The following is a 26,882-nucleotide window of genomic DNA, read 5'->3' on the forward strand; positions in this document are numbered from 1 at the left end:
TGACAGGCTAGGAGCCCCTTGGTAGGAGCACTGAATCTCATTGTCCTGCTGCAGGCATATCACAACCTGCTCCATCGGTGCATCAGGCCTAATAAATACATATGGAAAGCACCTGCTCACTCCTTGCTCTGAGAAGTTCTTGGCTCGGTGTTGCCCCTCTCTGAAGCTAGAGGGAGGTTTGTCACTTGTCTTTGCCAGGAAAGGATCTTACTTTAAACATGTAAGTTTTTTTAAAGTCACCAATGTTCATATGAACTTCTCAAAGCAGTGTGATGGTTAGGGGACAAGAAGGATTTCCATTTTTGTTACAGAGGGCTTTTTGCCAATTTTTTTAAGCCTTAAGAGAAAAATTTTTGCAGGGGCTAGGTAAGAAAATGTTCTTTATTGTTTCAACATGTCTCAGGACAAATAGAAACTGGTCCTGAGGCAAGATAGTATTTAGAATTAGTTTAAATTCTCTTAATTATGTTATTCCAGGGTATTGTTGATATTGATGTTTCCCAGAGCATGCATGGTACTGCTGGCTGTGGGTCTCCTCTTTTAATGAATGTTGACTTATTCAACTGACTAGAAATGAGAATAGATGAATCTCCCCTAATTTTATTCCCTTTGGACAGTAAACTGGTCAGAATACTTCCTATATGCTTGGTACTTATTCTGTTGAGTATATCTTGCAGGCTTGGAGTCACCCTGGCCCATACACCTATGTGCTATTATTTACTGAGCGTGGTGTATTAATGCAAAGTGACAGGACTCCCCAGGGCTTGACTTTACCAGCAGGTGGGCAGAGACAGACCCTCCCTCAGCAGCCGGTGCTGTAGCAATGGGCATCTTTGCAAAAGCCCCCGGGCTGCCTCCCCTTGCTGCTGTCGCGGCTACGCGACGCCGCGTGCTTTTCCACATGGAGGAAAAGCGGAGCTGCTATGTCCCGCTCGGGACGCAGGTTCACGAAGACTGTGACTTGGTATAATCTCACAGGAAATCTGAAAAGCTGAGCTGAGACACGAGCTTGGAGCTTGCGCCTCACCCGTGCGGTTTCAGCTGGTTCAGCAGCTGAGGCGCGAGGCGAGATCCTGAGCGAGGAGGCACCCGCCGATGCCGCGTGGCAGGCCAGAGGCAGGGGGAGGTCGCAGGGCTCCCCGTGGGTTCAGCGCCCGTTCGCTGCGGCACGTCCCGCAGGCAAGCGGTGCGCGGGGCAGAGGGAAGCACCGGGGGCTTCGCGCCGCTTGCCGGTCGGTCTCTGCGCTGTGCGCACGCGGCTGGGATTCCTCAAAAGCGCAAAGCGCCGGGGAAGCCGTGGCTCTGCCAGCGGCTGGGAGAGAAAAACACCCAGGTACCTGGGGAGGGAAAAGAAGTGCCTGGAGAAGTGTGAAGAGAGGCTGGGAGGTTTCCAGGAGGCAGCTCCAGGCTTGCTAGTGTATGTTCTCCCATGTGCCAAATATCTCTGCAGAAGTCCATGGCTGCAGCAGGGGCTGCTAACAGATGTGGCTTATGGCTCTGTTCACCTGCGATACACAAACGCGGTGCGAGGTGCTGCTCTGTAAACTGGATTACAGGCTCGGGTTTTTTCTTGTGCTTTGCCAAGTCCCAGCTTTTTCCTCTCTTTGCCTAGAGCAGGGAAACCGTTCCGTGGGGACAGCGCAAGTCAGAACTGCAGAGGTGTTTGCCACCAGGAAGGGCCGAATCCTGACCCAGCTGCCGGTGACAGGATGGAAGTGATGGGGAGGAGAGAATTTAGCTGCCTCCCTCTGGACACAGGCTGCTCTCTGGATGGGCACTTGCAGATTTATGGAGCTAGATAAGCATCAGGGAAAATGAAAAACGATGCCACACAAGACGGTGGAAAACTGCTTCCAAGAACATGAGTTGTAAGAGAAACACTGAAAGTAATGTCAGAAATAGTGTCTCTTCCAGCCCTGTGGGTATCTGGCAATAAAAATGTATTGATTAGCTGATGTTCTCGCTAACAGATGCTAACAAGGAATGCAGTGATTTTACACTGAACTATGTCCCGTGCTTTGAAAACCGCAGGAAAGAAATTCCCAAAGCCGCGTGTTCCTGTGGGCCCTGCTCGGTTTCCTCCAGCTGAGCCTCTCTGACCTGGGAGGGCAAACGGGGTCTTGCTTCCCTCTTCCAGCATTCAGAAAGAGTGATTTAGTTTCTGCTCTGGCTCTCCACGTCCCGTTCGAGCTCTCCTACCCTTCGTGGCTGTGGTGGGTGTGCAAGCGTGTCCTCAAACCGCGTTTGAAAGGAGTGCCTGCCCTGGCACCTCACCTGTTTGACCTGCCCGTGCTCACTGGCACTTGGGGATGCCAACAGGCATGGTCACATCGCCCACCCGACTGGAGAGCAAAGGGCCCGGGTGCTGAGGACTGGGGTGAGCAGGCACCTGCGTGGCAGATGGAGCAGCTTCTAGCAGTGACGTGTGTCACCTGGGCTGTTCTGGAGGGTGAGACAGAAACCCGGGGGCACTTTCCTCTCTGCTGCGGCGTCAAGTCCTCTCTGAGGTCTCCTCCTGGCAGGCTGCGTGAGGAGGACCCTGTGTGTGCGCTCCGGGCACGGAAACACCCTTCAGTGTCAGTGCCTGGGTCTAAACATTGCTGGGTCCCTGCGGGAAAGGTAGCGCACAGAAGTGAAATGCAGTGGTGGGAGCGTGTGATGGTAGCCCATGCCTTCCCCGCTGCCCTCCCTCACGGGCAAGGACCTCCCCTCCCCTTTTCTCATCCATCTCAGCAGCTTCAGTATGATGGAGTAAAACAAAGGTTTAGGTTCGTGTCTTCCCCCGCCGCAGGCCGTGGGGGGCAGCGCGGCTTTGCCTGGGCGTTCAGGGAGGGATCAGAGAGGAGAAGGGGAGATGAGGGGACTGCGGCTCTCCACCTGCCCCATGGAGCGTGTTCGCTCCAGGCTGCAGCGCGCGGAGGTGACCGTGAGGCTGCTGTTGCTCAGGGCTTGGCTGAGCCTGTCTCCGGGTTAGCGCGGGTGTAAAACCCTAGTGCGACCGCTCTGCGGTTGGATGTTCTGTGAGTTCTTTCATAGCAAACGAGGAACCTGCTACTGAGACAAAGCTTTCTGTCCACTTTCTAAACTTTGCAGCCAAATTCTGCAGTTCTTATTCAAATTAAATCCCTGCTGAAGTCAGTTTTTTACCTTGACGGTAGGAGAACTCCTTAATCCCCACGCTGCTCAGCTGCTTTTGGAAGGGTCTGGTCCAAACCCCGCTGATGTTAATGCCACTCTTCCAGTTGCATTTAGTAACATTTTTACTTAAATTCCTCTGTGGGATCTGTCTCTTAAAGGAGCCCAATCCCTGTGTCAGGTGGGCTCCTGCTGTCCTGTGGACTTGATGAGAAAAGCAGTTCTTTATGGGAAGATAAATCAAAGCTTCTGTCTTGCCAGGTGTAGATGAATTGGATGGGCAGCAAAAGAGGCTTTTTAATGCAGAGGTGTGTGTTAGCTTAAACAAACAAACAAGAAAAAGAACAACTAAATCTGGGCATGAATTATAGCCTGCTTCAGATTTCAGCATGTCACGTTTTGAATGGAGCTGGAGTACCTATGGCTTTTTAAAATTGCATTTGAACAAAAGTAAATACAAAGAGAAAGAAAGCAGGACAGCAAAAGCCTGCAGGAAATTCCTCTACTGTAAACAAAGTCACCTTATGATTGATGTGAATGTACAGCCCCTTGTAAACATGTCTGTTTACTTGCAGGAAACCAGAAAGAACACACATTGGGCGCTGCTGATTTTATCTAACTTTTCTTTAATGCGTTTGGCTTCCAGTAGTCACTCCAGAGAGCCCAGGAGTGATGGCTGCTCCCTGGAAAACTCACGTCTACTGTACTTTAAAATCTGTGCCTAATACTGCAGACAGGCAGAGCTGCATGGCAAAGATTGATAATAGTGTTTTGTGGCAATCCTGAGCCTCCGTAGTGAAAGCTTATTAACGGTGGCTGTGAAGCATTAATCCTTTGCAAAGGAGTTCTAGTTCTCAATGCAACTAATGAGGGAATTTTATGCCTATAAAAATGTAGTAATAACCCTGATCCTATGCTGTGAGATTCCTGTAGGCTTCCACTGAAAACTCATTGTTCTACCAAAGGCTGGCAGTGCTGCTGAGGTTGATGAATTTTGTGTTGATGGAAAATGGTGTAATTGTTTGCTAGGCTCTTTTTAAAAAAAAAGAAAGAAAAAAAAAAAAGAAAGAAAGAAAAAAAAATTGGTAGTGTCTGAGAGTGAAATCCCAGCCCTGCTGAAGTCCATGGGAAATTGGCCATTGCCTTCAGTAGGGCTGCAATTCGGGGCAAACAAATCTGGATTTTTGTAATGGGTATTTCAGAGAAATGATGGGCAGCCATGAGCTGTCTCCTGCTGGAGGTGTAGCACAGGGCTGCTACAGAGGAACCCTGCGTTGGAGACAAAGCTAATTACTTGGGTGGTGATTTAGTTTTGATCTAAGAAATCCCCACTGCCAGTTGGCTAAAGTCTCTGTCCCAGGAGCGAAAACATTTCAGGGCTCCTCCCAAAGACCTTGTTCTCTCTTTACATGGCCAGGAGTCTCGGTGTTTGTTAAGGGAGTATTGCTCAAACAAGAACTGCAGTTCTAAGGTGCTTTCAATGCTGCAAACAATTACCTCTAGCATAATGCATCCAGATCTGCAGATCTATTCCCAAGGGAGAACATTACGTCTGGGATTGTTCACAAAAATGTGCCTCTGGTCTGTAAAAATGCCTTGGCATAAAGTGTATTATATAGAAAAAAAACATTTCCCCTACTATTTTCATTCTATTTCTGCATATGGCTTTGGCATCTGAAAGGATATTTTCAGAGCGTTTAGGCTAACAATCACTTTGCACCATAAAGGTACTTTCAGAATATTGGCATCTGTGTGTTTGCATGGATTATTTTTCAAAGAAACGTATTTACATAGGTGGGAGCATTCACTGGCAGTGTTAGTCCCTGAGCCATTACTGCATTGTGTCACGGCACAAGAACCAGGGTGTGAAAGATGACTCCTATGTCATCATTTTTCTGAGGTGAGAAAAATACAAAAGATGGAGGTGTGTAAGCAGGGGCGGGGTGGGGGGGGGGGTTGACAAAATAGCAGGCAGAGCCTGAGCCTTGCCTGAGCCGCATGTTTAAGCACAGGCTTAATTTAAGCTTAAGGATGGTGGCCCTAGCTTTGCTGGGATTATTGGCAAATTGTGTTTGCCAGTTCTTTACATGCCTCTAACGTACACCCCCTTACCTGTTCCCTTTCCACCTGAAAAGCCCTGATCTCTTTAGTCTTGCCTTACATGGAAGCTATTTTCTGTTCATCCTTATTGCTGTTATATGTTTTCCAGAGCTGCTCTATGCTTTTAGAGGGAATGAGCAGCACAGTGGCCAGTGGTCAGGGCTGAGCTATGGGCATCAGGGTTTCACTATTCTTTGTCCACTTCCTAACAGTTTCTAGCATCATAGTTAGTTTTTTGGCCAAGAGCAAGTATTGAGCTGATGTTTTTAGAGAACTATCTACCAAGATTTCTGCCTCTCTTTTGTCAGTGGTAATACCTAATCTGGACCTGTCAAAGGGTTTATGGAGGCTGGGTTTCTCCGCCCGTGCATTACACGGTAGTTGTTGCACTGTCACTCAGTCTGGCGCTTCCATGCTCTGCTGCGCAGTTTGTTGAGATCTCTCTACACTTCGTCACCCTCAATTTTAGATTTGATAATCGTGAACGATTTGGAGATTGACTGCAAATGTCACTTTCCTAATCACCCTTTCCTGCGTCGTTATGAATGAGTTGCACCGAAGAGATGCCAGTACAGGTCTCTGGAACAGTCTTGGTAACTGTAGCCTCCTGTGAAAAATGACTGTTTCCTTTCTTTTAACCAGTTACTAATCTACAACAGGATGTTCTTTCTCACACCAAGACAAATAAGGACTCTTTAGTGAAGGATCTTGTTGAACTTTTAAAAAATAATAATAATAAAAAAAAATCCGCCTACATAGTATGAGCTAGATCATCCTTATCCATGCAGTCAGTGAATCCTTCAGAGAGCTATCTGAGTCTGTGATTTCATTAGCATGTATTTATCCATGCATCTACTAAGTCTGCTCCTTAGCATAGTTTCCGTTAATTCTTTCAGTACAAAGACCAAGTATAAATGCTCAAATTCTGGGATCACCCATAACTGCATTTTAGTTAGCAGATGTCTACAATGTTCAAAAATTTAGTTTCTGCCTCGTGACTGCATGTGACGCTTACGCACTCTCTGTGCAGGTGATCAGTCTCCCCTTACAATTATGTTTTCTGTTTTTGCAGCCTCTTGAATGTCTCTGAGCATGTTGTAATCTGGCTCATCATCTTGACTGGACAGTAAAGAGACCAGTCCTAATGCTTCTTATTTAGAAATAGCAACTGTTGCAGACCGAATTTAGAGAACAAAAAAAAAAATTGACTCCCAATTTGGAGCTTTATAAGGAAAGTCCAAAAGCTGAATATTGGCTCTGAGATTTTCCAGGCACAGGGGCCGCACGAGCTATCTCCAGTTCCCTTCAGAGTAATGCCAGGTGTGAAATGCTGGCACTACTGAAGTCGGGGATGTCACTAAGAGTAATGAGCTGAAAGTAAAGGGGGATTTGGGGCTAAATATAGGGAAAATTATGCATAGCAGAATTAATATAAACAGATAGACATAGTACCTGATTAAATAGTTGTCTACAGGCTGATAGAGATTTCTATCCTTAAAAGTTTGTTACTTTGGTTAGACTGAAGTCAAGGTCTGTAAGTGCAGCGTATGTTTGCTTTCTGCACTGAGACAGAGCCAGGTCCTCTGAACAGTAGCACTTTGGTTCTATGGCAAGGCTGTTTCAGAGGTGGCATCCTCGTTCATTAGCCAGAAATATGCTGGTTTTGGGCACCCAGAGTTGACCAACCTTTTGTGTCTTTAATCATGCGCTCTTTTGGTTGTTAGGGTGGAGAGGACAGGACAAGAAGAGAATTTATGCCAGACTGAGGACAAACATTGCCTCATGTGGGTGGTTTTTATACCTTAGAGGCCAATCCCTCAGCTTTCTGCCTCCTTTGCCCCCTCTTTATTTCTGATGGGAAAACAAACCAGAAGGATGTAAATCATGATCAGCTCTCCCCACCCCATCTAAAAGTGAGAAACTGGAGCAAAAGGAGCTGCCGCAAGCATGCAAAGAGAGTGAAAAGTGGAGACGGCAGAATGAATTTCTCCTTAATAAATTTGACACAGAGACTGGGAGCGTGTTTATAAAGCCCTAACTGAGAGCAGAGGAGGGTTTGTATCTTTGTTTTTTTAAAGTGCGAAATCGGGGCTGGTTTATTAGACCCATGGGATTGGACAGTGCATGGAAGGCCACCCATCTGGAAACCAGCTGATCTCTGCTGAAACTTTCTTCCCAGGCTCTAGCCTTCTCTGACAGGGTGCTGGGGTTTTATGAGAGACCGACAGCAAGCCTTTTACAGACCATAACTCCTTGTCTCAACAAAAATAGCTATAAATTAGCTGGAGAAAGGACCTGAGGGGATTGTCCCAATCTGGCTTGGGGTCCCAAGTCTGAAGTCAGCAATTTTAACAGAATAATCTGAGGTTTCAAACCAATTGTGTCTGGAAACGACCTTTATGGGGAATGGGTGAGTGGGAGGTAGGAGGAGACAGTAAAAGGGAGGCAGGGAGTGAGAGGAGGTTATTTCTAGATGGTGAAAATATAGACTGTGTAAGTCTCTTTCCCCAAAGATTTTTTAGGGTTTATAAAAGAAATCAGCTAGTCCATGGTTTCCCAGGAGTCCTTATTTCCTTCAGGCCTAAAGCAACTTTTATGTAGAACTTGGAATCACACTCTGACTCTGAGCATCCAAAACCTTAAAAGCATCGGAAACTAAGTTTGGATATGACCTTCACAGTTGTTCCCATTTTCATGATAATCTAAAGCTAAGATACCGTGGAACACTTCAGTCCTACCTGCAAGACCTGGCCCCAAAACTCTCTCTTGCCCAAATAATCAATCTGGGAGTCAGCTTGTATCCCAGAGTGGTTCTGCAGCAAAAAGAAAGTGTCAGGATGAAAAGAGATTATCTTGAATTATACAATGAGCACGGTTGAGAACTGTGTCTAGTCCCCTTATCTCTGCATGGAGTAAATCCTTTGGAAGCAGTGGGGTGATGCTATAGGAGGGAAGACAACTGACCCTTCTGCTTTTCCAAACAAAGAAATTAAGAACAAGCCAAAACTTTAACAAGTACTAGAAATTTTGTTCAGGAAATTAAGTAAACGTTTTGATACTCTGTAGGACAAGTAGCTGTCCTATTTACAGTGTTTCCAGGGAAATAGACTGGATACTTCCTAATGAAAGCCATTTAGGCCAAAGTTTGCTTTGAATTAAGAATATTAATGAAATAGGGAAAAAATCATATTATTTTAGCCATTTGTCGATAAAAAGGATAATGGAACAATTTCCTTGGGATGAACATGAAAACTGTCATAGCAAACTTTTGTGGTGTACTTTCACATTTTATGGTAAACAGGATGGCTGTGGTTGCTCACAAGTCATGTGATTTTGATGTTCTTCCTTTCCAGGTTGACTGAGTGGTTGTGCCAAGTGGTTGAGGGACAGAATGGGACTGCTTTGACAATCCCTTTTGGAGGGAGAAGGACATTTCTGGAAGATACTACTTGTAACCAGGGATAACTGCAGGAAGCTTTTCTAAGCTGGAGGACAGAAGAGGAGGACCCAGCACCTTGCCTAGGTGGACAAGTAATGGCCATGTACTGTCTGAAAGACAGAGCAGCCCACCAAAATGCAATGAGTGGGAAAGTGCTCCCTGGTCCCTCTATACCAGAAGACAACATCAGGTAGGCTGGAGAGGGCTTTGTGTGGGGACAGAGGGGGCATGTGATTCTGAGGCTGCTCTGTGAACTGGAGAGTTCTCATCGTTTTATGTAGCCTTTGTCTGAACATAGCCTGATTTATGGAGTGGTGAGGTCAGTGTGCTGTAAGTTGTCCTGCGGCATTTGCATGAGCCGATGCTGGGGCTGGATCTGGTATAAATTGGTCATAACTGGGACACGCTGTAGTTTTAAGATACTTCTTTGCCCAGCCGTAACAGTAACGTCTATTCTGCTCTTATTCGAAACTTTCACTTGAAGATCCAAGTGCTGCTTGAACAGCAATACTTAAGTATTATCAGGTTTAAAATCAAGCCTTAAAATCAAGCCTGGCTTACACAGGAACAAGGGCAAACACCCATGCCCCATCTACAGCATGAACTAGAAGGGCAGCATCTCCAGTCACTGCTATCCTCGTATGACCTTCTGTGTGTTGGTAGGTGCGCGAGGCTTTTGTGTATGGAAATGCCCAGGACTGTGTGCCTGTGCTCACTCTTCCACGAGGTACAGCTGGGGAAAGCAGGGATAGTTATTGACTGCAGAATCTGGGATATGCAGAAATTGCAGTAATTTGAATGTGAAGCAAATTCCTTAAGCTATTTGCAGGAACGCTGGGGGCCCTCAAAGCATCAGAGAAAATAGACACCCTCAATGTGTGAAATGTCCTGGCAGAAAGCTTAGCACGAAATTCCAGAAAACAAAACAAAACTTTCAGCAACTTCCACCAGCTGGAGCTGTTACTGTAGCTGCCAGTCTGCCTTGGTTCAGAAATTACTTGCTGCTGGTTGATCTGTAACACTGCTGTGGTTGAAAGATATAGTGAAAGGGAACTCTTTAAGTTCTCAGAATGTATTACATGTGAAAAGACTGAAATATACTTTGAATTAAAAAAAAAAAAAAGTTGCGAATCAGTTCCTTTGCAGTTTGCTAGGCATGCCACGACTCAGCTTTCTCCTGCAATAGCTAATCCTATAACTTAATCTGACTGTAGCTGGTCCAGCTCCTATTAAAACCAGTGGAAAAAACTGCTGGTGGAAGCTGGATTGGTCTCATCTGGTGCCCTGCTGAAATCTGTGGTGCTATACCAAAGCAGAAGAAAGGCAATGGCCTTAGACTGTAAATTCGTTGGGGCAGGGACTCTGTTTGTGTGCGCTGTGTAGTGCTGAAGACATTTGTCGACACTTCACAAATAATGAATAATGCCAGTGTGAAGAGGAAATCTCTCCACTCAACCCTAGGTGTTTCTGCTGCTAAGTGTTGAAAGAGAAACACAGAGCCCTGAACTTTGAGGACTTGGCAGGTGAGGAGAAAGGAAAAATCTTTTTGCTTCCTTTTTAGATTTAAGCTTAATCTGCATTTGTTGGATCTGGTTGAAATATTTGAGTTTTTAATTTAACTTTGCTGTTTTGGGGAAACCTTCTTGGGATGCATGGCATGAAAACACCTTAGATATGTGGCAAGGTTTTGATTTAATTTCTATTTTCATCTGTTTTCCATTACAAATGAGACTAATTGCAGTAAGAGTCTCTGCAGCAAAAAATACTTGGAGGTGTGAATTTGGGAGTTTTCTCACTTGACAGTAATTGTAAAAACAGTCAGCAAATGGGTTTTAAGTAATATATTATGGGAGGGGGCAAAGCCCGGGTGGCTTCATAGCAGCAGGACTGGTGCGATCAGGTTTTCAAAGCTCTCAAATTCAACTGGTTCACGTATACAGAAAACTACTTTGCACATTGAATATTGCATTTACTCCTAGAGACCTTTAAAATTCTAGCGCAAGCTGAAAAGCTGCTACTGTTTTCAGTGCCTCTGTGACTGTCCACATTTTGCTCATGAAAGAAAACGTTTTTTTTTTTGTTGTTTGCTTTTTAAACGACGCTTTCAGTGGGATTTAAGCGACGCTCGTGAGTAGAAGCAAGGCAGAGCAGGAGGAGTCCCATGGCAGGTCTCTTTGCACGCCGTGTCCGATAGGGACCCTGCGGAACTGTTTTTCGGCCATTCGCCCTCGCCTGGGAGTTGGCGCAGAGGCGTGATGTTACACGGCCCCTGGCAGCGGCACAAGGTGGGCCTCCCGCGTGGCCCCCCATGTCCCTCTCCCAAACCACTTGTGCCGTAGGTCTGGTCGCTGCGTGATCCTGATTTTTAAAGTGATGCTCCTCCAGCAGTGCTGCAGGAACAGGATGAAGCCATCAGAGGCGAGGATGTCCCTTCTGCCGCGGGTGGCGTGCTGGGCACTGACTGCCGTAGCGACTCTTCGCTTTAGGTACAGGCTTGCTGCAAGTTTTGTTTTGTTTCAGATAGTGTCTTAATGGAGAGCATCAGGGTTTTGAGCCATCATAACACAAAAATGGCATTAAATGTACAAAAATAGTATGGATTTCATTTTTTTTGCTTTCTTCTGGTTTTTAGTTTTTGTTAGAGAAACCTTTGATCCACTTTTCTGCTGTTGAAGATAAGAAATGGAAAGACAAGAAACCTCTTACAAGCACGATATTTTGCTGTGATCTCTCCTATAATAGATTTATGAGGACTGACATAAGCTATGGTCGAACACCGCCTTGGTAGTAGACGCGGTAGGGAACTGGTCTGGAGTGTGATTGTCGCACCGTGTGTGTATGCTCAGGGGTCCTGCTCCTTCCCTCAGCCACAGCGAAGATGAAACCCCAGGTGACTGTGATGGCACTGAGCGGCAGCTCTGTTTTTTCCCTTTTGGAAAACTCAGACCTTGCTGGCTTAGCTTGCTGTTTTGCAAGATCTGCCTGTGTCTTTTCTAAGCGTTGGTCCCAGTGATGTTGGGGAGCCGTACCCCAAAAGAACAGGACACTAAGTCCTGCCTCCTGTGATTCCGCTAGCTGTTATTTATTATATGTATTTTTAAATGTATGCAAGTCTCTTCTTATTGGGAGCAGCTCTGTGGACACAGGTCCTTGCACGCTTGGTGCTTATCTGCTCACGCTGCGCTGCTGATCTGTACGCGCTGACATCGTCTGTGTAGCTGTTGAGAGAAGCAGGAAGGAAACTGCAACGCCAAGTGAGTTTCAAAGTCGTTATCAGCCTGTGGACGAGGGACGGCTCGTCAAGTGAGAAGTGACAGAATTGGCAGGGCTGGCTCTCACGGCCCGGTGCTTCTGAAACACAGCAAGGAGCAAACAAGCAGCTAAACAGCGTCCCTGAAAGAGAGGTGCTGAGAAATGGGGTGTCACGTTTGCTTGGTTCAGCCTGACTTGGGAATCCAGGGTCCCAGTCTCACGACAGGCATTGCTGATTCTTTTAAAAAAATGTTCTCTGCGTTGCACATAGAGGCGTGTGCTGCTGTTTTGGGGGTCTTGGTCTTTGTGTGGTTGGCTCAGCTTTGAACTTGCACATTTAAAAATAAAAATAAAAATAAAAAATCCTGATACTCGTGTAGTGAAAAACTGAGCCTAAACTGAGATGTTTAAATACATCTGTGGATGTTTCCAAGAGCTGGGATTCTGTACATATGAGGCTTTGGTCTGGGCCTATCTCTAACTGTAGCTGGACCAAAAAACTCCTTGTAAACTTCCTTTCCCAAAAGAATGCAGACCCCTAAAAGCACTAAAGCCACAGAAAGCCTCGCTGGGGGACCCAGCGAGTTGCTGTCAGGAGGTGATTGTTCACCGTTGGTCTTGGCTCTTGTGGGGCTTGGGCTTAAACTCTGTCGGAAGAAACCGTTCTTTTCAGTAGTAATGCCTAGGTCTTGAAGGACAGAGCCTCTCCTTTTGCCGGATGTTACACCCTTTCTTCCCCCAGAGAATTAGTCCTCGTACAATACGGTGTAATGCTAGTTTGGCAATGAATTGGATCAGCTGATCGAGTAAGTCCTGTCTGTAGTGAATCCATGATATTGCTAGACAGGAAAGTATGAAAGGAGCCCAGAAACGGTTATGGGAGAGTACGCGTGTGGTGTTTGTTTTGGAGACAGGCAGAAGTGAAAAACGCATACAAAGTGATCTTTGTATACGTGTATTTGATAAAGCAGAATACTTTCTAGCCATATTATGCATTTGAATATTTTTAAATATCCCTGTATTCCCTTTTCTTCCTTTTATGCTGGATGCTGTCCTTGCTCGCAGGGTGAAGGATGTAGTTGGGGTGTTGGATTTTCAAGCCTTCTTCAGAGCCGATGAGCAGAGCAGACTGATCAGCTGCTTTTTCATTTGCTTCTAACACAGCAGAAAGTGTTTGCTTGCTTGTGTGTTGCTGAAAGACTTCGTAGCATCTTTTGTTGCTACATGAGGTGTAGGATTATCTTCAGCCCTCTGGGAAAGGGAGCGCTTGTGACCTAACTGCACTAGTCTGGGGAAGAGGAGGCGAAGACTACACCTGTATCGGAAATAAATGGGGAAGGAAAGGATATTCTCTACCTTAGTACTTCTGTCCTTTGGGGTCCTCTTGCCCTCACTCTAAAGAGTGAGTTCTGCATATTGAATTCTCATTAGCGCATCTTCCTCCTCCCCTTCTTTGCCTATCCGGGCAGCTGGAAGTACCTGGCCCCATCCCCATGCTCCTTGGCCCTCCCCAAGAGCTGCTTGTTACCAGTTCTGAAATCCCCTGCTGACCACAGTCTGGCGCTCTGCTCCATAACACGCTCGTCCTGCTCCATGCCTTCTCTTGGGACTCCACGTGTTGACGCAGAGGATGTGGCAAATTTTGTTCCCACCCTCGTGGGGGAACTGCTTGGGGTTAAGACGACTTGCAAGTGTGGTATTTTGTGGTTACCCTATTGCTTCCTCCTGTAGTCCCTACGTGCTCTGGCATATAGGGTGTTTATCAGCCTCCTCAGGTTGCCTTTGTGATGACAAATTTGCTCAAAGACCAGCTAGGATGGAGTGTATCCTCTGGTAGGAAGCTGGAGGGTAAGGTTTATTGTAGACGTTAATGCAGGTTCCTGAAATGCAGCATTCACTTTATCGTATAGTAGATGTGTGAAACCAGATATCCTTCAGTCCGTCTGTGCTGAATGTGGTCTGTATAGACATCTCCAGCATCAGCTGTCAGCTGCCAGCCTGGCTCTTCAATGCTAACTTGCAGCTTTCATAAGTTGCCAAAGGGACTTTCTACCTAGGATGGTCATGACATTGGCCATTCTCACCACTGCAAGGACTGGCCCTCAGATGGTGTCCTGAAAACTGCTAGTAACAGCAGCCTAAACAAGCCCTTGGACCTCCTCATCCATGCTGCACTTCCAGCAGCTCCTGCAGCTCTCTTGAGGCTGATGCAGTATGGCTGGCACTAGTGAAATTTGCTGTGATTTGAAGCAGAGGAACATGTGCTGGTACCAGTTGTGTTGTATTTGATATAACCCATGCTCATGCTAGTCGACAATGCAAGTCAGCTTGTGCAGGCTGGGCCCACCTTTTGAAGTAAGTGGTTGTGATTTCTCCTGCCTGGGCTGAAAGAGAGAAACAGCCAGACTTTCCACCCTCCTGCTTCAGAGTAACTGCTCCTTGGTAGGCAAAGTGCAAGTACAAAGGCCACTTCTGTCTACAGAACTTTCCCAGCAGCTGAGAGCACATTACTCTTCAGCAGCCCAGCCAGGATCCTTCCTCTCCTGCTGGCAGATTGATAAGGAGGGACTTTCTTCCTCCACAGCTAAGTGCTGCTCTGATTTACTGCAGCTCTTCCTTAAGCACTTCCGGAGGTCAGAGGGCTGCAGACATTAGCCCATAATGGAAGACCTAAGGTCACTCATAACCAACATGAATGAACCTGAGTGCTGTGCAGTGCAGTTGGAGTAAATAAACCTGTCCTCTGTCTTGCTTTGTAAAACCTCTCGCTAATGTGACACAGAGAGGAGGATGGAAGGATAATGGATGGTTCTCATCAGAAGAAATATACTGCCCAGTGGCTTGCAAAGTGTGCATGTTTATCTGTTATTCTTGCAGGATGCTACCCTGCAGTGCAGCTGCGCTCCCCAGGGAGGCTCTGGTGGCCACAGTGGAGACTGAGGGCTGCATTGCTTATGCCCAGGCAGCCTTTCCTCAGCCTGCTTTGCTTTATTCTTGTTATTTACCATTTATGATGGAAACTTAGAACCTCTCTAATGAAAGAATACTTTTTAGTCCAAAGGGTATCGGAGAAGTGCTGTACAGCACTGATGCTGTATTAGAAGACATGGGGTCATTTATAATCAGTGCAAATTAATCCAAGTTGGGTTAGCTGTGATAAATTCCTGATGGTCTTTGCTCTGGTAGTGTTCAGAAACCACTTAGCTGGAGTGACTGCTGATAGGAAGAACTAAAATTGCAGGTGTCCTGCAGGTGGAAGACCTGGTGGAGGTACCTGAAGGACTGAGCACCATGTGCAGTGAAGCAGACCCGGACAGCATGCACTGCTGTGTGTGCAAATGAAGGGGCTAATCCTAAATGGCTGTCGGTCTCTATTAGACACAGAGTTGCTGCAGTGGTCATGAAGCTGGGAGCGGGCAGTTTGAGTCACTTGTGATGTGAAAACTGCCAGTGCGGTGCCACTGTGAGAAGGCTGACTCTGTCTCCTGGGTGAATCAGGGAAGCAACTCCCAGCAACAGGCTTCCTAGGGAAGCCTCAATGCCATCGACGAGACCTAGGAAATCCTGTCTCTGGTGTTATGTTCGATATTGGTTGTCAACATTCAGAAGAGGTAGATTTATACCAGAGGAGGCCTACAAAGATGATCAGGAAAATGTAGCATGTGTTTTAGAAGCAAAATTTGGCATATTTAGTCTAGCGGGATTAAATGCGAAGAAGGGACTGTGGCTGGGCTGTGCCAGTACAGTAGGAGTAGATACCAGGCAGGCAGATGCTATATTCTTGCGAAAGGATGATTTTAACACAAGCATAGATGGATATAAACTGGCCATGTGTACATCTGGACTGGAAATTAGAAGGAGGTTTGTAATTTTAGGCATAGTCAGGCTTGGGAACTGCTCTGAAGAGGCAGTAGTGAAGAGGAAAGGCTCAATCTTAAAAGTAGTTAGGTATGAGGAGTTTATGGAAGGGTTTCTATGTCTCTGTATAGTTTGTAGAAACCACCTGGGATCCCGGCCATCCCAGATGACAATGTCATGTAATAGTATTGGTCATTGCCCTGGTGCCTGCCAAGCTTCAGATGCAGTTTAATGTAGGAATTCACACATTTTCAAGAGTTAAATGATACCAAGGTTGCAAAATCAAGCCCTTATCTGCTAAGAGGTGACAGAGTTCAGGTTACTTGTTTTTTCTGCCCCCTTGGCTCATCTTTACCTACCAAGTATTGCTGGTGTCTTCTGGACTTCCATCTACATTTTTGGCTCTGCAGTGATATTTACCCTGATAAAAATAGGGAGTGCAATAAAACAAGTGTACCATTGCCAAAAGATGGAAAGGATTGTCCTTATTCAGAGCCTTTCTGAGTTTGAATCTCCAGTCTGTATTTTAGTCAAAGCCTTAAGCACATGCAAGAGAGTGGCAGGAAGTCCCTTGCCTGTTTTGCTTTCTCCTTCCCAGGCCCTCCTGTAGAAATCTGGCACATCCACAGGTCCTGTCAAGTTCTTCCCCCCCCCCCCCCCCCCGCCCCCAATTTTGCAGTAAATTTGTGAAACTGAGGGTCTTGTAGGTTCCTTCCTTTCTCTTTGCAGTCAGCTGAGGAGCCTGTGAGCTCTGTATTGTGGATATAAGTGGGACAGTAGTCCAAAAATCATATGAAAAAGTATTTGATCCAATTGGGTAGGATTTTTTGCATCTGAAAATGGGAGCTCAGAAGATGGAAACAGTCTCTTTACAACTTGCGCTTGAAAACAATGCCTGTGTTTAGCACCTCCATTGATCCAATAATCCCATAACAGGAGCTGTCATCGAGAGGTACTCAGACCTGTTCATGTCTACTCCAGCTTCATTACTGGAAATTAGGTCTATTTATGCTGCTTTGAATGCTCCCCGCAATTCAAGTCCCGAGGAGAAAGACAAGCTCAATAGCCTGAGCGGTGTTTGTTTGCCTGGTTTTATCACTATCAGCAGAGGAAGCAATTTTCACAAACAGCAGGGAGCGGCAAGCCCCTGCCCGCGTGGCTGTTGATGATCGCCGTGGCTGTACCTCCAGTGCCTGTGGACCGCTTTGCACCTGAAGCCTGCCCCAGCGGCACAGAGGTGATGACAATAGCCTCCAAGATAAACAAAATAACTGAATAAAAGTGCTGAAAGCCAGCAGCAGGTGAACTGCTAAGAACAAACCCTGCACGCCCATCATCCCTGCCTGCGAGACAGGCTGAACTGCGGCTGGCCAAGGCTTATCTCTTAGGTTAATACACACGGTCGTGTTCCCCCCCCAGAACCCCCGCCCAACCCGAGTACCTCCCTTCCCAACTTTCAACAATTGTTTGATTACCTCTGTGATACAGCTAGAGAAAGAGAACATGATTAGCTGCCCCCCTTCTCCTTTCATAACAAAATGAAGAGGAAGGAGCTCTACGTGAGCTTTGTAAAGGTGCCAGGTGCTCTTGGGTTGCTGGTCGCTGCTCTCTTCAGGAAGGTAAATATTGGGCAAGAGCTGAGTACAGCTGTGTACAGAGGAGCACCGCACGGGCGGCAGCCTTTGCTCTTTCAAGGGGACCTGATGCTCCAGCACGTGTTTGCATGTTTCCTACTGAACCAGCTCTGCTGGTGAATCTTCAGCAGTAAGTAGCTCAAACCCCAGCTGCACATTTGGCTCCTCTAGTTGGAAAGATGGTGCACATAAGGAAATGCCCTTTGCAGGGTGTGAAGTAGTGTTTGTCTCTTGCTATAGCCTATCTAAAGGCAGCTCTGGCTCCATTTTGCCATTTTACTGTAAGCGAATAGAAAATTCAACTGAGAAGTCCTGTGCTCCAAAGACTACTGGTGTCACTAGGAGTTGGTTGCCTTCAGCAGGCTCTGGAGATGTTCTGTCCTTGCCCTGTGCTGTCTAGGAAGAGAGGTAGAAAGAGAAAATCTGGAAGGATTCCCTATAGGAATACATTTCCTAATGCCTCTTGTCTAAGAGGCCAACACACCCAGATGCAGCGGCACTGGGTCCCTGGAGAAGGTCTTCCCTGGGGTTGAAACAGCGATTCTTAGGGATAAAATGACAAATGTTGGTAGGCTTCGTGTCTCATGCAGAGTCCCTGTTTGTAGGGTGATGGCCATGTTGCTCTCTTTAGAAAATCTGTCCTGAAGAGACTGTAAGTGGATCATTGTTAATTTAATTTAGTTAGCTTTTGTTTTTCCTGTTTGGGAAATACCTGCAAATGGATCACAGGCTGCTTGGATGGGAATGGATTCAATAAATATCTTTGGTATCAGTGAAAGGAGAATCCCTCTGTCCTGGGCATGAGTGCTGCCTCCTCTCCATCACACCTAATGTGTTTACTCCAAAACTCTTATGTGATGCAGGCAAGTGCTCTTAGTCCCATTTTACAGATCAGGAAATGAGGCATTGAGAGGCCAAGTGAAAGGTCCCGCAGGAAGTCTGCGGCAGAGCAGGAACAGGAATCTGGGCCTCTCATGTTCTTGCCCTAGTCTCTAGGCTATTAGCAATGCTGCCAGAAGTTTCTGAGCTCTTTGGGCTTATCCTGGACAGAAGAAGGGGAGCAAAGGCACAGAGAAGTGAAGTGACGTGGGCAAGGTCATGCTGCAGGTCAGGGCAGGGCTGGACTCCTGCTCTCCAGAGTCCCCAGCCAACACACTGCCAGTGCCGCAGGCCGCCTCTCACGCTGCTCTGCATCAGATACTTGCACCCTCTGGGAAACATTTTGCTGTTTTAACAGCTGCAAGCTTTGTGCAGGATAGATTCAGAGCATGATGTGGCACTTTCTGTCAACTCCTTAGTAGGAAAATCAAGGTAACACAATGGGAATTCAGCATCTTCTCAGAACAGCTTGGAGCGGTATTAGATGATGCTTTCTACTTCCAGCAACGCTGTTCATGCGATCTAGAATTTCAAACCCCAGCAGAGCCACTGCATCCCAACCCCTGTAGCTACAGGGAGAGGAGAGTAAATCTGGGACGCACAAAGTTTTGGAGCTTGTATCACTCTAAATGGACCTCAGGGCTGGCATGTCCCTGGCAGACACACGGGTGGTATTGCCCAAAGACGAAGGGAACAGAAGGGGACCCATTTATCATGTCTTCTGTTTTCTTTTTGTATTTATTTTTCTTTCAAAAACACTTAAAAAATTAATCTAGTGTTGGAGAAAGGTGACAGATTAACAGCCTCAGAGGTTTCAGCCCTCTGTTTATCCACAGAGTGAGCTGCAAGCACATTCCCCATGCTGCTCCAGCCGCGTGCCCCAGCCCTGACCCGGGGGGACCAGCTCCGAGGACTCAGCCACCTCATCCCTCTGGCCCTCTCACGCTGCTGCCCCTCAAATGAAGCAACGCACACTGCTCGGAGCATGGGTCTGCACCAGGACCAGGGCCTCCTGCCTGCGAGGAGATGGTGGCAATCCACTCTGTAATTTTGCGTTGCATTGCACGGTCTTGTGGCCACTGCAGCGCCGTTTGGACGCCAGTGCGACTGTGTCCATGCAGGGCAGGTGTGCGGTGCTATTAGTCCTGATCATCTGGGACCCAATCTTCAGTCTTTTTTTTTTTTTCCTCCTAAAGCACAGCACAGAAGGCCTTTGGGAGGCCTGGATGTCTGTGGATGGTGCTTTCCACCTAACTGAAGCGCAGGCAGTGGGTGATGTCTTCCTGCCAGCACACAGAGCGAGACAATTAACGGAATAGCTCTGGCAGGAGTTTGAATAAGGCTGGGCGTTCACAGTGCTTGTCGGCCTCTGGAGGGTTTTCAGATGCTCTATAATCATATGGCTTTTATTTAGGGGCCTAACACGGCACATGGACTCTAGCATTATGTCACCAGCTTTGAAAAGGTTGATTTCTTATAGTAAAATTAATCCCCCATCCCTCCAGATTTCCTCACTGAAACATTTGGGTGGATTTTGTTGGATAATTCTCACTATGGGCCATTTCAGGTTCCCACAGTAAAGGCCTTTGTGGAGTTACCTTCTCATCAGCTGTGTTGTTTGAAATAACCCTTTGCAAACTAGGCATTTCCCTCTGCCTTAAAGCTGGAGCGTCTGGGTGAGGACAGGATCCTTCCCAAAACATTCAGCACTGGTTGGGATGGGGGTGGCGTTGTGGGGGGTAAGGTTTCCTGACACACACGAATGATCCCTCCTTGCAATTAGTAATGCTGCCACTACTCTCTCCCCTCACTCAAGAAGTGACATTCCCGGACGTGTATTTGGCGTTTGAACTACCCTGTCTCTCAGACCCAAGGGACAGGGGCCAGGACAGCTCTGTGGGAGGCCCCGGTGTTGAATCCATTTGGCTGGTGTGCCCAAGGGGCCTTCCATCATCACCTGCCTCCCTCGGCGCAAAGGCGTCTCCATTCGCTGCACCAGGTGGTACGAAGGAATTTTATCCAGTGTGAGTTACTCGGGGAAGAAATCCCTCCTTTTCTGTTCCTGCCTGTGGTATCGGAGGGTTGACCTTGTCCCCCTTCCTTTTTGCTGAGGGGCCAGAAATTCGATAATGGCCATAATTATGTCTGAACATTAAAAGAGCGCTCTGCAACATCAGCGCTGTATCCACTTGTCCATAATTACCAGCAATGGATGACACGGTGGCTTCAAAGGCCACCCAGTTATCATTTATGTTTACTATAAACACAGCGGCTGTTTTGGGTTACAAGGGTGGCCACTTTGCTGGAATCTGGTGAGCCAGACCCTGAAATCTCACCTGACTCTGGCTCCCTCTCTCCTTCAGGAAGGAAATTTGGAGGAGGAGTGCTCTGCGCCACCTAAGTGAGAGGGTGCATGGGCTGTGCCCCACATGCCTCCGGGGCTTGTAGCTTGCCCAAAAGCAATGACGAGGGACAGCAAGAAAGTTCACTGAGCCTGTAGCTGGTGACAGGGCCTCTGCTTGGCAGAGCCGCGGGGGTGGCTCTGATAGGGAAGATGTACCAACCTGCACACCGCTTTTAGTTCATACGTCGCACTGCAGAGCAGCGAGGAATCTGGGGGGAACGAGGTGATGGGACTGCTGGTTTTGGTTACGGCTCTCTGCTCCTGCGGGGTTGTGCAACACCTCCCTGCGGGGAGGGACAGCAGGCACAGGATGCAGGTGGGGGTTTCTGCAAGGCTGGACCCTCAGCAGCGGTGGCTGAAGGATAAGCCCAGCAGCTGTTGCACTGTCTGGGGGGAGAGGATTCATTTCTCCTTCCATGGGCTCCACAGACTCTCTCAATGCACAGCCTATTTATCATGCTATGCACTGGGCCAGGATTTGGGACTCTGCCAAAGTCACTAAAGAGCAAATTCCTTCCTTGCAGACATGTATGTACGCATAACAGTGTGACACCACAGGGCAGAGAAAGCTGTAGCCTCCAAAATGGAGAGTGGCCACGTGAAACCTTGGCCTGCTGAATTCAATAGGAGTGTGGCCGCTTGTTCTGGGGGAAGCTGTATCCCTGGAAGAGATCCAGAGCAGCCCAGGCTGCCTGCAGAAAAATGGGTCTCTAAATGAATGCAATATAGATAGCTGAGAGGCTGCGGCAGGCAGAAAGGGGAAATGCAGAGGCAAATCCTACAGGGGTAGGCAATAGACACTGAAGAAGGTCTTAGTTGCCTTAAAGCCAAGCCATTGATCAGTTAGTGAACATCTGGATGAACTCTATTTGCCTGTGAAAGCAGGCCGGAGCAGAACAGTAGCCCAGATTCCTACATCCAGAGCTAGCTCTTTATCAGGTGGCAAGTCACCAAATACTCAAAATGTAGAGGGATGAGATTTGGGCAAACCTTATTAAAATATTAAAACGTTTGCTAGCTTTTTTGATTCACTTTGCAGAGTAGGTGAGAATCCATCTTGCGGTCACAAGAAGTGACACAGCTCACAGCAGAGGTAAAGGGAAACACAGAAGCTGCTTACCTGGGACGGAGGTGGTATTGTAGGCACTCTACCAGAGTTCATGGAGGTCCAGCCTGGGGGTTTAGATCCCAGGCCTTATGCTGCTGCATGCAACGTGGAGCTCTGGATTAGAGCGTGCCTGGCTTTGCTTTTGGCTACACTTCCTTAAAAACAGGGCAGGCGTTAGCGCTCATCTATGCCACTAGTAATGATATTGTCTTACTATAGCTCAATGCGTGGGACGTTCAAGAAAAAGTCTTATGTGTTGTTAGAGCGATCTGAAGCAAAAGGCAAGGTCTGCTGCAGGGCGAGGAAATGAGAAGAGAGCTTGGACAACTATAAAGCTTTGAGGAGACAGAGAAGCAAAGAAAAGCTTCAGAGATGGAGAGAGCAGAGGACAGGCTGATCTTGCCCAGGGCTGTGGCGTAATCTGTATGAAATTACAAGCTGGTAACTCATGCCTGATGGCAGCAGCAGAATAATTTGTGAACTGTATCTCGCTGCTGCTTGTATTGGTGGGATGGAACCTACAGTCATTCAGCCAAAATATATGATGAGAGTTTTCCAAGTTTTTCTCTTAGTTGAAAGTCTTCCATCTGGCAAAGCCTTTTGGAAATAGCATCAGAGTGGGTTTTTAAATTAGGTTTTAACTGGTGTGTAATCCTTCCTGATTTCTGTTCTTGCTTCTTTTTTACTAGAGGAAACTAATGTTCAGTGATTACAGGATGGACTGTAGGGGGAGAGAAACGAAGACAGCAGTGGCTATTGTTCTGTTAGCACCACCTAATGAGATCGGAGTTGTGAAGTGGGGAATAGCACACCACTGCAAGGGGATGAAACCGTGCCCACGCGTCGGCTTCCTAGCCACACACGCTCCTCCTTTGGGCAGAGAGGGCAAAGGAGCCACCGCTGTGGCTTGTACCTTCTAAGAGTTGAAATATTGTGTTCAGCCTCACCTCACAGCTTTCTTTGAAGGCCTTGGCAATAGTTGAGTAGAAAGGTCAACCAGGCCCGCAGAGGGAGGTGGGCTAGAGGGGTGAGGCAGGTAGGCACTTGCAACCCGACTCCAGGTAACGTCGTCTGACTCGGTATTCGTCTTCCCTGAAAATGATGCTTCATCTTATCTCAAAAGGAAAGAGCAAATTGGCTGGTGTTTGCAGCAGATAACACATATCAGGATGATGTATTTATAAGGGGAGGAAAGAACAACACAGTTGGTGCCTGTTTATTTATTGTTTCATGAATTACAAAGGCTAAATAGACTAAACACTCCTACAGTCCAGAAAGAAAAGCAGTGCCAGTATGTGTGATTGAAAAATTAGCCCTCCAATAAGGTTCAGACCATTAAAATGTTCTCTTCCCAAGTAGGAACACAGATATATCGTAGCCTCAAACAATAATAAATAGTTGTGGAGAAGCCTGGAGCCAGAGAGCTACAAAGCGCTTCTGTAAGGCTTACTAACAGAAATGTTAGCTGCCATCATCATGCCATGGCACATGTATCCTTGGCGTGTAGAGTATCAGCCATTTGTGGACAGTCGACATTTGGAAGTGAATGTTTCATGTAAATTGAGGAGGATGTGTTGCACACCTGGAACGTTGCATCAGGTCTCCCACACCCTCCAAGGCTCGTGTCTAGCTACGCACGACAGCCAGTGACAGTTAATTTTTTCAAGGTGAAGATTTGGGCAGAGTTCCCAGAGGACTAGAGAGGAATAAGCAATGCGATGTTCTCCTATGTGGATAAAAGTTCATACAAGGAGTAGGAGGTTGGAAGGACTGATTTATAAGAGAAAATACAAAAAAAGAACAACAACAACCAGTGCCTAGCAACACTATACTAAGAAATGAACTTACAGTAGTAAGGAAACATTAGAGGAGACTAGGTTATGCAGCATGACACGGAGGAGGAACCCTGGGGTGAATTCTCAAGCAGGAAAATTTAATCTGAATAGCAGGAGATGTTCAATAACGGAACATAAGTGAGACTGCAAATAATCAGGGAAAGCAAAAACTGGCTTGGATAATGCACTAGAAAAGGTATCAGAGGGCATATGCTGCTTTTGGCAGTATGAGAAGCCGGCTGCCCAAATATTTGAGCTTTTTCATTTTCAGCTTTTGCAACAGCAAAAAGCCAGCCCAGACACGTGAGAGGTTACGGTTGTTCTCAGGACCTGGCCCACCTCCGCTTCAGCCAGCAGCCTGCAGCCCTGTCAAGCTGCGAAGGACCAGCTGGAGCAGGTGTCAGCGGAGATGTATCAGTGCAGAGCTTTGCTTGGGTTTCTCAGAGCAAGTGGCAGGATCTCTTTTATCACGCTGAGCCTTCTCCTGTCAGCAGAGCAGCCAGATGAAATTTCCTTCTCTGGAGACCCCCTCTCTGTTGCTGTGTAGCCAAAGGATTTTGTAGGCTCCTTTACTGTCTTAATTCTCATCAGATCTGCACTGTTGTTCAGGCTTGAAAAAAAAAACCCAACAACATAAAGCCAACTTTAAAACAAAAATCTCTCTCCAGACAAAGACCTCATCAAGGATTTCTGACTTTGACGTATTTGAAAAAATTTTGGGACGTTTTGCTTCTGAGCATTTGGTATGAGCTTGCTGGACTGAGTTGTTTTGTACTAACTTTTATAAATGTTAAACATCTGGCACTGCTGAAACTACCTCAAGTATTAATTCTGGGTCACTTAGTGTAGAGTTCATTTGAACTATTAAAGAGCAAAGATGTTTTCTGTATTTCAGTAGAGATGTGCTTAAACTGGAGAACTGTGCCATAGATCCAGCTTTGGGATGCTCCAGGGAATCAGAATTTCAATTCAGTCCTCTATAAAAATCAGGCTGTTTAGCAATTCTGAGCCACATTTGGGTTTGCTTTTTGAATGCTTTCATTGTGGGGTATTTTAGTCTGGATCATCTTCATTTCCTGCCCTTTGGGAGTAGGTCAAAGATTGCCCAAGTGTCAAAAATGCAAAGAATGCCAGGTGTGAATCCTTACCCCTAACTTTCCTTCTCACAGCTGATTTGTAATTCCAGAATTAACACAGCAACAAAAGTCCAAATATGGGAGGAGTACTGAATTATAATAGAGTATTCAGCAACCAGCTTGAGAGAGAGAACAAAGACCCAAAGAGGCAGTGATGGCACTTCTGAGAATCTGCTAATCCCTTGGGCTGCCCTTCTAGGGTTCTTGCCAGCATAAAGTGAAATAGATGGTGTTTGGATTGCACTTTTTATAGACATAATTTAACAATACTGAAAGGCAAGAAGAAGATCATGTAAATCAGGAAATCAAGCATCGCTGATGTCCTGCTGTGGTTGGCTAGCAGGACCCCTCTGTTTCGAGGCTATAAAACAATTATGAGAGAGCAGGAGGACCGAGCTTGTCTTTAAGGGATTCAGCCCTGCCATGCTCTGTTTGGGATGCTGAATTGCACGCTCGTGTTGCAATCATTGCTAAAACACGGAACAAAGCAGATCAGCTGCTTGACAGGACATTAGGCCTGGGTGAAGAAAGTCTTGAAACGAGGAGCTCCCCTTACAAGCACGGCCAGCTGGCTAGGCCTGGCGCACACTGAGAAACATGCAGAGCGCAAGTCCAGCTGCAAGGTGCTTGTGGCAGCCCTTGCAGTCTTGCCCCAGCACGAGTACGCAGCACATTGGCTTGTTCGTAGAGCCATTGCCAGGGCAGGACCCCAGGGCTGTTTATACCTGTAACTTGTTGCTGGGCTGGACCCATTAAGTAGCCTTTCGTTCATGAAGGTCCAATGGATCGTGCGAGGAGAGGAGAACTAGGAGGAAGGCAGAGAGCTCCAGCTGGTAGCTCCTAGTACAAGGCAGGAATTGGCTTGTATTCATTTGATTTAATGTCTTCTCAGGAAGTAAAGAAGTTCTTGCAGAGATTTTTAAAAAGTGACTTCGCCTGTCCATCCAGAAGGGCATAGTTGGAAGCAGAGGAGAGAACATTTTTAAAAAATAGCGTGATGTCTTATTTTAATAGTGGCTAGCCATCAAAGCAAAGTGTCTGGGACAATGGCAGATTACTCCTTCCTTGAGCTCTTCAAATCCAGCTTGGAGGTCCACAAGTATTTAATCCAGCTTTACTGAAATTGCAATGTACTCAGCGAGGTGGTTAAGGAAAATATGTTGTTGTCTTTCCTTTCTAAACGTCTTATGCTCAGCGACATATTGGACTTATATATGGATTCAATCAACAAAGAATTAATGTTTAATTTTGTACTAGTTTTTCTCTGGTTGATCCCAAGATGCCTAAAGTTAATGTAAGCCATCAAAGGGATCCTGCTTGCTATTTCTGAGTTTTCATTCTTTTCATCTTCTAAGGTTTCTTGCTATTTTAAGGTTTATAAAAATAAAATAAATCTGTAGGTCAAAGACGATCTCAACCAAATCTGTTTGGAGTCTTGCCCTAAGAGAAGTTACATGAATCTCGCAAGTTGTGTCTGTAACATTGCCTCCCATGTCCCATCACTGGAGGAGGTGAAGGAATTGGTATCTTGATATTCAGAAGTGTTTAATAAACAGAAATGTTGACTAAACACTTCTGATGATAAAAAGGACATTATCAGCAGTCTCCGCCTGTGAAAAGTCTCTGTTCCACTATGAAAGCTGTGAAACATTAATAAGGGAATAGCTCCCTAGCCCAGCTGCTAACATGTTTGTGACCAAATGCCAGTGCAGTCCTTTGAAATACCAGGGTGAATAACACATGGATTTCATTTAATTTTTCTTTGTGTCACTTTTTAAAAGATTTAGGTTACAGTACAGACAATAAAGGTGGAGGAAAGAAGACAAAGTGTTTAAAAAAAAAAAAGTTTAAATGAAGCATAGGACTGAGGTATGTTTATTGGGCTGTATGAGACCTGTCCAGCTGGAATCGGCATCAGCAGTCACTTTGACGGGTGCTATTCAAGTGATGTCTCTATTCATGTGGGATTAGACGGCTGTCTGGCTGCTGGCTGAAAAATCATTATTTTTAGTGCCGTGTCCCTCTAGTCGGTTTTCGTTCTCCCCCAGATGACATGCAGTTGGGATACATTTTATCTCCCCCCTTCCCTTGTACCCAGGATT

At 46.5% G+C, this 26,882-nt stretch overlaps 1 long non-coding RNA gene across 1 annotated transcript in view; it reads left to right on the top strand.

The window, feature by feature from the left end:
* Positions 1 to 26,882, top strand: part of LOC138061404 (uncharacterized) — a 125,241-nt gene that overhangs the window by 30,868 nt on the left and 67,491 nt on the right. Inside the window, exon 2 of the long non-coding RNA XR_011135124.1 lies at positions 8,589 to 8,864. This is a non-coding gene — a long non-coding RNA (uncharacterized lncRNA). The remainder of the gene's footprint in view (positions 1 to 8,588; positions 8,865 to 26,882) is intronic.

This window comes from Struthio camelus, chromosome 17 (assembly GCF_040807025.1).
Source record: "Struthio camelus isolate bStrCam1 chromosome 17, bStrCam1.hap1, whole genome shotgun sequence".
NCBI lineage: Eukaryota > Metazoa > Chordata > Aves > Struthioniformes > Struthionidae > Struthio > Struthio camelus.